A 12,283-nucleotide genomic window follows, 5' to 3' on the forward strand; every position below is an offset into this window, starting at 1 on the left:
GGAACTTCTTAGGTCCCTTTCTCAGGCATGGTGTAACAAAGTAGAAACACAAATATATGCACAAATAAGCAAATAACACAAAAAAGAGGTTTGGTATTATAAATTAACATTGAAATAAACAAACAAACTGAGCTCAGAGAATAAATCCTTAATTGGATTAGATTAGTGTTGTGAAAGTTTTATAGTCCCAATATCCAAGTAAGATCAGAGGCCTGGTGCCCTCGACTTCTTTGGAGCAGATTCCTCAGATTCTGTAGTGAGTCATATATCCTCAGGGCAGATTTAGTCATGTGTATGGAATTAAAGACTTTAACCCCTTCACAACATGCGCCATACTAGTATGGCGCATGTTGTCTCTCACTTTTTGATTTTTGCTGTGGCGCTGAGCCCACATCTTTCATGGCTCATGTCAGCTGTTTTGAACAGCTGGCATGTGACCCTAACAGCCGCAGATGGAATCGCGTTTCACTCATGGTTGTTAATCCGTTAAATGCTGCTGTCAATCTCTGACAGCAGCATTTAATGTGATTGCGCCTGAACTGCATCACTAATCTTGCCCATCGTTGACCTCGTCACATGATCACAGGTCATCGATGAGTCAGCATGACAGCCTGAGGTTTCCAGCAGCCCTCTATGGTTGTTATAGCCGGATTGCTATCAGCGCCGCCCGGTGATCGGCGCTCATAGCAAGTGAGCATTACTGCTACATACAGGCGATCTGATCTGCTGAAATGAGAGATACCACAATTTGATTAGCAGAATGCAATATTAATATATAGAATATTGCAGAAATCAGATGTTGGGTAGTTTGGAGATACCAGGAGACCTGCGTAGCTAGTTTGTATCCGATCAAGGAGTCAGAATCAGGCAAAAGTTTTAGTCGTGTTGTTTATTATCTATGCAAAGAGAATAAGCTACACTACCAATGCTTTTGCATCATTCTGATTCCTTGTTTGGACACACTCCAGCAGCACAGGTCACTCGCACTCTCCAAACTACCCACAATACCAGGTTGGATAAGCCAAAGAGTGGAGCGGCAGCAGCCGGAGCCCTGTTTGATATTGTTTAAGTGTTGTGTCACACAGAACCTCATCAGGTGAGTGGAACTCACCACTTTAATCTGGATAACTCCCTGTTGATCTTTCCTAGTTCCCTTAATCAATTCCTTGAGAAATTAAATGTTGACACAGAATTTCACCAACTTGCCATATACAGTGGATATAAAACTTTGACATACCGCTGGTAAAGTACAAGCTTTTGTCATGTAAAAAATCATGCCGAGGAGAATAATTTCAATTTGTTTGTACTTTTAATGTCACTCATAATCTGTACAAATACATAGAGATACCAACTGAAATCATTTTAAAGGAAAAAGAAAAATAAGAAAGCTAAACTGATGTGATTGCATAAGTGTGACAACCCTAATTAGATATGTGGTTATGTTCAGAGCTAGTCAATCACATTTTCCAGCTTTGGGGTGTAAGTCTGCAGACACTCTGTGTGACTGCAGACTTGTGAGTCCTCACAGTGTGCATTGTGCATGCTGCCATGATTCTCCGGGACTGGAGGTTGGAGGGCGCGTGACGACAAGTATACAATTTGCATACAGGCAGTCAAGTGCTGACTAGATGTGTGCAGTCTGACTTAATATAAGTGAACTGAGTGAGGCCGGACTCGTCTAGTCAGAAGAATGCAAATCACATACTTGCGGTCACATAACAGCCCACTCCCAGGGTCGGCACTGGAGACTCCGGATAGCTCCCACTGTACATGCTCTGAGGATTCTCAAAACCTGTAGTCATATAGAATGACCGCAGATTTGTACCCCAAGACAGGACAACTCCTTTAAATTGTAGTCCGTGCACGGATTACATAGTTTAAAGTGATTCTGATTGACTCCATATAAAATGTAGCTGCTTCAGTTGGATTTTCCTGATATTTTCTTAGCTGTATATTACAGTAAAAGCCACTGTCCACTGTCCAGAAAAAGATTACAACAAAGCATAGGGATCACATTGCTGAGCATAATTAGTCAAGAGAAGGGTCCCAAAATTTTCCAAGGTATTAAATATATCATGGAACACTGTGAAGATGGTCATGTAGAAGTGGCTTAAATTTGGCACAGCAGTGACATTACCCAGAGCTTGACGTCCGTCAAAAATTGATGAAAAACACAAGATGTAAATTGGAAGATGCCAAGAAGCCAACAGCAGTATTAAAGAAGGTGAAGATATGAATGGTAAGTACTGGTTATGCACTCCATGTGTCAAAAATCTCCTGTATTCTTCATATGTCTGGCCTGTGGTACATGGTGGCAATATAGAAGACTTTTCTTATAAAAAAGAATATACCAAGCCTGGATATCTTTTGCCAAACCTTATATCAAATCTGCAAAACTTGTATGGAAAATATTTTCTGGTTTGATGACCAACATTAATTTTTGTGTCTATAATTTAAAAAGGTATGACGCAAAGTCAACACTGAACCTCACCAAAAGAACATTATACCCAGAGTGCAGCATGATGGAAGCAGCATTTTGCTTTTGCAGGTGCTTTTCAGCAGCTGGAACTGAGGCTTTGTGCAAAATATTTCCAAATATTAGTCAAATTTGTAACAAAACCTTCACAGGGCCAAACATTCTGATCGAGAGTCCTAGTAGTGGACAACTCTTTTAACAACTGCGTGTAGAACTTTTTATTTTCACTGTAGTTTGGCTACCACTCAACCATGCATTAAAAGGCAAATTCTTCTTATTATTGCTACCATACTATTCTCTCTTTTACAGTAAGATATGGTTATTTTTAGCAATGCAAAAGCAATTATATATGTAGCTATTTCCGAAGCGAAGCACCAACAGTTTATTTAAATAATTCTCTGATTTACCAAAGTGTGAAAAATCATAATATTTCCATATTTTAAGTACATTTATAGAGAAATAAAAATGTTAATTATATTTTCATTATAAAATCTCTGAAAATAAATATGGAGGGATATCTCTGCAACTCATAGTGCCTACTGGTTTCCTTTGTTTAAGCCTCAATTTAGAGTAGTTTATAAACACAACTTGTAATTAAAATTGAACGTGAGTTTATAAAATGACCACAATGGTCTTACTCTTAATAGCCTTTTTTAATTTATATATATATATATATATATATATATATATATATATATATATATATATATATATATATATATATATATATATATATATTTTTATATTACATATATACATGTAGAAATAAAATGTACAGCAGGACATATACTACTTTACACACCTTTGATTACCAATTTTAACCCATGTTCTGAATTGCTTAGGAAAATGTAAACACATTTTTCATTCCATAGTTAGTTCCATCTACAATATGGAGATTTATTAAAGATATAATGTACAATATACTGTATAATTTTTATTTATATGCAATATAATTTGCCATGAAAAGAAAAGTAACAAAATGGTGCAGAAGCCAAAATTCAGTAGCTAATTCATCACACTTTGAAGAACTTTACATTAATACTCAAAATGTTACGTTTTCATGTAGCCAATATAACTATTGAAACAGCTGGGAGTGATATAAACTGGAGTAGTCTTAGGCCTCTTTCACACTTCAGTTTTTTGGCATCAGTCTAAAACCGCCATTTTCCTCAAAAAACGGATCCGTTTTTATTTTCGACGGATCCGTTTTTTCCCCCATAGACTTGCATTAACGACGGATTGTGACGGATGGCCATCCGTTCTATCCGTCATGCGACGGATCCGTCGAAATTTGGCGGACGTTGTCTAGACATCGACGGACTTTGTAACGTTTTTTGTCGCCGCCTAACTAACGGTCCGCGACGGATCCGTCGCGTCCGTCATTTTATAGAATGGGCGCCTATGGACGACGGATCCGTCGCGATCCGTTATTTGGCGGATCTGTCACCCCAATCCGTTTTTTTTAACTGAGCATGCTCCAAAAAGTTGATACTTTTCCCAGACAACCCCAAAACTATATAAACAGGACAGGTGGGCCTCATTTTTCAATGTGCCATCAAGAAAGAACACAGATCCTGCCAGCAGGAGACATCCTGCCAGCGAGAGACATCCTGCCAGCGAGAGACATCCTGCCAGCGAGAGAGATCCTGCCAGCGAGAGATCCTGCCAGTGAGACATACCCTGCCAGCGAGACATACCCGCTAGCAAGAGAGACCCTGCCAGAGACTGCTATGTGAGTACTGCCATCCAGCGTGTGTGTGTATGCCTGCCTTGCATGTGTTTTATTTTTCATACTGTGCTGGTATTTTTAATGGCTGTGCTGTGACGTGTGTGTGTGTGTTTGTAAATGCTGTGTGATGTGTTCTGCATTTTTTGGTGATTTTTCATACATTAACATACTGTACTGGTATTTCAAATAAAGAGCAGTGTAGCTCCTACTGTTCAAACAAACAAAAAAAAAAAAAAAATTTTAATAAAAATTACACAAAACTGTCCGTAGTATGATTTCAAGATAAATGTAAAACTGGTCTACATTCAATAAAGGTGTTTGAGGTTCTATATCTAAATGCAGAATGCAAACCTTTGGTATAGAAAATGTTATCTGGTTATAACTAGGGTAACCATAATTATCATTTTTGGGTATTGGTATTTTAACTTTGAATGAGGGAATCTCTGAAAGAAAGAGCTGAAGATCCTGTGGTGACATCATCACTATCATAGGACTTTCAGCATTTATCAGCTCCGCCTCCTGATCACATGACGATGAGGTTGCATCAGGTCCTTCAGCTCTCAGCAGCTCAGTCCTGGTTGTGTGCAGCTCGTGTTCTCTGTTATCAACCAGCAGCAGATTTCTGGTTCCTGCTGTTCTGGTGAGATGTGGAGAGAGGGGCAGAATGTGGAGATGGATGGGCAGAATGCGGAGTCGTATGGGGCAGAATGCGGAGACTGATGGGGCAGAATGTGGAGATGGATGGGGCAGGATGTGGATTTGGGTGGAAAATATTTTGGCGGGGGGGCCCCATTTGGAAGTTCGCACCGGGGCCCATAACTTTGTAGTTACGCCACTTTATAGTAGCTTAGAACTGTCTTTATACTTGCAGATTCTAGGGACCAAGGAACTAGGGACCAAGACGACGCAGGCAGACCCCCCAAAGTTTTGAAAACATGTAAGTATAAAGTCCCAAAAAGCTGCGTCTATCCTTTTGTATAGTAGCTTAGAACTCTCTTTATACTTGCAGATTCTAGGGACCAAGACAGACTCAGGCAGAATAACAATGTCTTCATCTGAGAGCCCCCCCTCACATCGTCAGGCACCTGAGGTTTTCTTTTTTTTTTATTCCTAAATTTTTTTGGGTACATCTCTGGTAATGTTTTTGAACCCTATGTGTATTTATTCTCTTTTCACAGGAAGAAGAAGGAGGAGCAGCAGCAGCAGAGGAGCTTCATGAAGGAGACGGGCAGGGTGGAGAAATGAGAGGAGCGGGAGCGCATAGTGTAAGTTTTGCAGATACAGATCCTGACATAAAACACACTACACTCAACACAAACATTCAGCACAGCCCACACACAGTACATATGCCTCCATCCAAGCACATAATTTTTTTTAAATTTTTTTTTATTAGTCTTCACAATCCGGGGCTCGACGTAGAGTTCCTCAGAGCACCTACCATAGTCGTCGGAATGCTAGGCGCGGCAGTCACCGCAGAGTAAGTTCCTTTTTTGGTTTGGTGTTTAGCAAACTGTAAAATTCATGTGTTATAATCTTTCCCTTTTTATTCTTTTTTTTTTTTTGTTAAAAGGCTTCACAGCGTGCTCCCGAACAGGATGAGGAAGAGGACGAGGGCATAGATGTGGACACCCTCATCCAAGCGATCCAAAGTCGGGAGCCGCTATGGAAGATGTCGGACCGCCGCCATGCTGACCAGTACGTCACCCGACGGCTATGGGAGGAAGTGTGCAATGCTGTCATTCATAACTGGGAGGAACTCGATGCTGGGGCCCAGGATCTAGCACGTAAGTATTCACAGTTGATTAACGTGTGTTAGCATGATTTAATATGTTGTATAGTAACTAGTGTTGAGCGATACTGTCCGATACTTGAAAGTATCGGTATCAGAAAGTATCGGCCGATACCGGCAAAGTATCGGATCCAATCCGATACCGATACCCGATACCAATACAAGTCAATGGGACTCAGGTATCGGACGGTATTCCTGATGGTTCCCAGGGTCTGAAGGAGAGGAAACTCTCCTTCAGGCCCTGGGAACCATATTAATGTGTAAAAGAAAGAATTAAAATAAAAAATATTGCTATACTCACCTGTCCGACGCAGCCGGGACCTCAGCGAGGGAACCGGCAGCGTTGTTTGTTTAAAATTCGCGCTTTTACTTGGTTACGTGAGGTCCCGGCTTGTGATTGGTCAGGGCGGCCATGTTGCCGGGACGCGGACCAATCACAGCAAGCCGTGACGAAATTACGTCACGGCTTGCTGTGATTGGTCCGCGTCCCGGCAACATGGCCGCCATTAACCAATCACAAGCCGTGATGTCACGGGAGGCTGGACACGCGCGCTTTTCAAAATACGCGCATGTCCAGCCTCCCGTGACGTCCCGGCTTGTGATTGGTTAATGGCGGCCATGTTGCCGGGACGTCACTGGAGGCTGGACACGCGCGCTTTTCAAAATACGCGCATGTCCAGCCTCCCGTGACATCACGGCTTGTGATTGGTTAATGGCGGCCATGTTGCCGGGACGCGGACCAATCACAGCAAGCCGTGACGTAATTTCGTCACGGCTTGCTGTGATTGGTCCGCGTCCCGGCAACATGGCCGCCCTGACCAATCACAAGCCGGGACTTCACGTAACCAAGTAAAAGCGCGAAATTTAAACAAACAACGCTGCCGGTTCCCTCGCTGAGATCCCGGCTGCGTCGGAGAGGTGAGTATAGCGATATTTTTTATTTTAATTCTCTTTTTTACACATTATTACATTAATGTTGTTGCGATACCCGATACCCGATACCACAAAAGTATCGGATCTCGGTATCGGAAATTCCGATACAGCAAGTATCGGCCGATACCCGATACTTGCAGTATCGGAATGCTCAACACTAATAGTAACCTTTTTTTGCTTTCTCTTTCCAGGTAACAGGGTAATCGTGCGGTGGCGGTCACTGAGGGATCGCTTTAAGAGGGAGTTCAATAAGGAGATACAGGCCCTGAGTGGATCTAGAGGACGCAGGAGCAGGTATAAGCATTCCAGAGCCCTGTCGTTCCTCCGGTCGACGCTGCTGAGCAGAAGGTAAATATTCAACACCACAAGTTTTCAGTCAAACTGTTAAAATGTGTAACCTTCTATTTTTTTTTGGCAGCAAGGGCAATTGTAATATCAAGATACTAATTTTTTTGTTTGTTTCTTCTTTAACAGTACTGTCAGCAGCACTCGGGAGCCTGCATCAGAGTTGCACCCCTCTGGAGCGATCCCTCAAGGGTCCGCCACCGTGGACCACGTCGACCCTTCTGTGTCTGCACCTTCCCTTTTGTGTGATCCCTCGGTCCCATCCACCAGCGCTGGAGCAGCAGGGTGGACTTCGTCACTTGAAGCTGCAGGTGATGAGATGGAGTTCCCTTTACCCCACCCCTCTGACACTGCCGCAACATCTAGACCACCTTTGGGGTCAGGACGGCAGCGCCAGAGAGGTCAGGAAAGGAGCTATGCGCCTGAATTTTTGCATTTGAATGCAGCCTTCCAGAATGCCATCAAGCTTTTGGGTGAGCAAACGTCTGCTGGGTACAATATGCTTCACAAATGCATATTGGAACTCAGCAGTCGTCTGGATAGGATGCAGTCAGATGCAAACCAGTCACCAAGACACTGCTTTTTTCAGTCAGTCCTCAGGCACATGGAGAATCTAACTCCTGACCTGCAGATGCATGTGATGCAAGGCTGCCACACTGCTCTAGTGCAGGCGATGTCCCAAGCCCCTCCACCCACCCTTCATGTTTCAACACCTTTCCCCTCTCAAGTCGCCGTCTATCCTCCCGTCCGTCCTCCTCCCGTCCATCCTCCTCCCGTCCATCCTTCTCCCGTCCATCCTCCTCCCGTCCATCCTACTCCTTCGCCATACCTTTCTTCCCCCCTCAGTATTTCCCAGTTCCTACCTTCCCCTTTCCATTCTTCCCCTTTAACTTCACCGTTCTCAATCCCACCAACACCTTCACCATACCTCCCACAGACCACATCTGTACCTCAACTCCCTTCCCAACCTCATGTTTTCACCACCCATTCCACTTCTGTCCCCCCCTATCGACGTGGCCCACCCTGTCAGCCCCTCCGCTACTATCTCCACCCCAAATTATGAGAACCTTTAAAAACTTTATGTAAATAAATAAAACTTTTTGTGGTTTAAAAACAATTTTATTGTCTGTCTTTTTTTTTTTTTTTTTTTTAAACTGTATTAAAACCACCAAGGTTATGGTAATAGTAAACATTACAAAATGTTTAAAGGGTACCGGTACAAAACATACAAAATACTGCAAGGTTAACCAAACAAAAAAATGGTATTTTTACAAGTTTGAAAAAAAATTTTTTTACACCATTTCATACTGCCAGTCAACTGATCCTGCAGGAGACATGAAGTAGTCTGCAAAATTGTCCCGCATTCTGGAGACTGCTACTGGACTGCGAAAAGTTGTGTTGTGGTAGTCCGGCAAGGTGCTTTCTGACACATTATCCTCTAGGGAAACATGTTCTTTTGATAAAACAAAATTGTGAAGTACCACGCAAGCCTTCACCACATCATCGACAGTTTCAGTCTGCAGTTTAATGGCAGTTAGTAGCACTCTCCATTTGGCAGTTAGGATGCCAAAAGCACATTCCACTACTCTGCGTGCTCTGGTTAAACGGTAATTGAAAATTTTCTTCCTCTGGGTCAGTCCACTACTTCCAAAGGGTTTAAGCAAATGTGGGGAAAGCTGGAAGGCATCATCTCCAACGCAAACAAATGGTAACGGTGGACCGGTGGTTCCAGGGAGAGGTCTAGGGGGCGGAAAGTCAAATGTCTCTCCATACAACCGACGCCCCATTGGTGAACTTTTAAAAATCTGGGAGTCATTTGCGCGTCCATACGCACCGATATCCACAGCGATGAACTTGCAGTGTGCGTCGGCTATGGCCATCAATACAATTGAAAAGTACTTTTTGTAGTTGAAAAACTCTGACCCAGAGCCAGAAGGTTTGACGATCCTTATATGCTTCCCATCGACTGCTCCGACACAATTTGGGAACTGGCATATCTTTTCAAAATTTTGGGCAATCTCCAGCCACCTCTCCTGTGATGGCTCTGGAATGTATTCCGCTTGTAAGCACTCCCACAATGCCCGGCAGGTATCTCTGATGATCCCGGAGATGGTGGATATCCCAAGCCTGAACTGGAAATGTAGGGATGAGAACGACTCTCCAGTTGCAAGGAGTCTGTTAACAAAAGGAAAAGACAATAATTAATAAAAACTTCAAAAAACATCATTACAGTTATAAGTCTGATAAATGAGAATAATTAAAAAAATAAATAAATAAAATAACTTACCGAATAGTCACCATGAGACGCTCCGCTGGTGATATGGAGAAGCGCATCTGGGTGTCTCGTCTCCGTATAGAGTCTTCCACATGACCCAATAAAATTTCGAAATTTTCAGCCTTCATCCTTACATAGTTGAAGAACTTCTGAGGGTTTTTCCTCAGTTCAAGGTAAAGTGTTGAATAAACACCACGGGTCATGCGTTGGGCTGTGATGGGATGGATCCACAGCCTTCTCTTCCGCCGCTGCCGCAGGATCCGCAGGCTTTCCTCCTCCTTGTCCCGAACGATGACTGCCAACTGATTTGCCTCAAAAGTAAAATCCGCACATATCTTCGCTATGTTTGCCAGTACTTGCTCCATCGCTGCCACTTTCTCTAATAAACCCTTTCAAAGATGTGATGTAAATACACAGTATATATAGTTTTCCAGTAGTTTCCAGTAGCCAATCACATTGAGATCCTCCCCTTCTAAAAAACGGATCAGTCAAAAAACGGTTCCAACGGATGAAAAAACGGACGCGATGGTTCCGACGGATCCGTTTTTGTGACGGATTAATATAACTGATCCGTCAAAAAAACGGATCCGTCGGAACCGTTTTCCCAACAATTTTGACGGATCCGTCGATCCGTCACGATGTCGGAGGTGACTGACGCCAAACAACTGAAGTGTGAAAGAAGCCTTACTGGAAGCTGGAACAGATGCGAACAGATAACTGGAACCAGGGGATTCTGTAAGATATGAACCAAACCAAATTCTCTTAAAGAGGAGCTCCACTTTATGGATCACTGTAGAGTGCTGTTCCTGCTTGCCGCTGTGTTATTTTCATTGCACATTGAGTGTGCTCATCAAAAGGAGGAGGGGATTTGGCATGAGAAAAAAGATGACAGCATACCAGTGCCCAGGAGATGTGGTATGATCAGACCATGTTCCTGCATGGTATAGGAAAGAAAATGGAGACACAAAGCGCAAAATAGGGTCTTATCCTACAGATAACCAAGAGAGCTTTCTTAGAATTGCTCACCTGATTTTGTTGAATGAAGAGCATGTAGCGATTTCGGCTGCTGCATTTCCACAAGCCGATCAACGGCCGTATGACAATATAAACTGTGCAGGAGGTGTGGGTTAAATTTGCGCTGCCTTAATGATGAAGTTCCAAGGATAATAAATTTAAAAGGTGGTTTATTCAACGCGTTTCAAGGTCAGTGCGACCTCTTCTTCAGGAAATTCCACATTCAACATGTGATGTTGTATGTGGAATTTCCTGAAGAAGAGGTCGCACTGACCTTGAAACGCGTTGAATAAACCACCTTTTAAATTCATGTCCCTGCACGGTCAGACACAGCCATTGCACAGTACACAGCAGGGGCACATTTATAAGATTATCTCAGCACAGGGACATTCTTTTCAATCACATCCAATCATGGAACTTATTTTATTTCCAAGAACTATTCATTAGAATGTGTTTTGCTCATGGGAAAACCCCTTTAAGTTCTCCATTTTCTCCACACCTATGCGCCAATTCTTACATGTGGTCACTTGACCATCTGCTTGCATTCGCAATGCCAGGGAATCATGACATCATGCAACTAAATAATTTCACGATTCAGCAGTCTGCAGTCTAAGCTTGGACTATTCATTTGAAGATCCACAATGAGTTATGTGAACAACATTCTTTTTAGCTGCATTGGGAGACATAGAAAAGAGATGGGTGCCGGAGGTCAAAGTGGCACACTACATTTTCAGACAACAGATACACTGTGGTAGTACAGAGGTTAATTGGCTCCTTGTCTCATAATGTAGTCTAGTAAGCCCCAAACCCCAAGCCACTCTAGACCTGTGGGCTGTCAGAAAGTATCCAGTAGTATACACAGAAGACTTCATTGGTCTGTGTGTTGGTATGTAGTCCTGATGAAATGAGGTTTGGCCAGTTTTAATTTTTTTGGCATAAAGAGGGCATGGAAGGATTCAGAGAGGGATTTTAGTCTCTGGAAATGGCAACTATCATTCTATGGAGGCTGTTATGATCCTTAGTGGCTGAGGATCACGAATAGACCAGCAAGCGAATAAACTAAGGACAAGCTCTAGGGAGATGGTAACTGGACTGATCGCAAATCTGAACCTATCCAAAACAACTAGAGGTAGCCGGTGAACGTGCCTAAAAAATTCCTAGACGTTTCGAGCCAGCCTGAGGAACTAGCTACCCCTAAAGAGAAAGAAAGACCTTGCTTGCCTCCAGAGAAATAATCCCCAAAGATATAGAAGCCCCCAACAAATATTAATGGTGAAGTAAGAAGAAGGCACATACGTAGGGATGAAATCAGATTCAGCAAAAGAGGCCCACTAGTACTAGAAAGCAGAAAATAGAGCAGGGGTCTATGCGATCAATAAAAAACTCTTACAAAATATCCATCCTGAGATTACAAGAACCCACACACCAACTAATGGTGTGTGGGGAGAAACTCAGTCCACTAGAGCATCCAGCATGCGAGGAAATCACATTTTAGCAAGCTGGACAAGAAAACATGATAAACACTGCTGATCAAAAAAAATGAGCAAACAAAACTTAGCTTTGTCCTGGATGGACTGGGAGCAAGGTAGTCAGAAGGAATCTGAGTAGCACTGATTACATCGACAGCCGGCAACAAGAGGAAGTAAAACAGCTATATAGGAACATCCCAGAGGATAACGAACCAGCTGATAGCCAGAGACCAGCAGGATAACAAACAAAGCC

The 12,283-nt window shown here is 42.9% G+C and overlaps 1 long non-coding RNA gene across 2 annotated transcripts; it reads left to right on the forward strand.

The window, feature by feature from the left end:
* Positions 1–4,056: 4,056 nt before the first annotated feature.
* Positions 4,057–5,935, forward strand: LOC143807042 (uncharacterized). Of its 2 annotated transcripts, none has more exons than XR_013221628.1 (3): positions 4,057–4,208; positions 5,077–5,142; positions 5,215–5,935. It is a non-coding gene; the product is annotated as an uncharacterized LOC143807042 (long non-coding RNA). The 2 variants fall into 2 exon arrangements; XR_013221627.1 differs by lacking the exon at positions 4,057–4,208 and adding an exon at positions 4,738–4,845.
* The last annotated feature ends 6,348 nt before the right edge of the window (positions 5,936–12,283 follow it).

The sequence above is a fragment of the Ranitomeya variabilis genome, chromosome 2 (genome assembly GCF_051348905.1).
Source record: "Ranitomeya variabilis isolate aRanVar5 chromosome 2, aRanVar5.hap1, whole genome shotgun sequence".
Lineage (NCBI taxonomy): Eukaryota > Metazoa > Chordata > Amphibia > Anura > Dendrobatidae > Ranitomeya > Ranitomeya variabilis.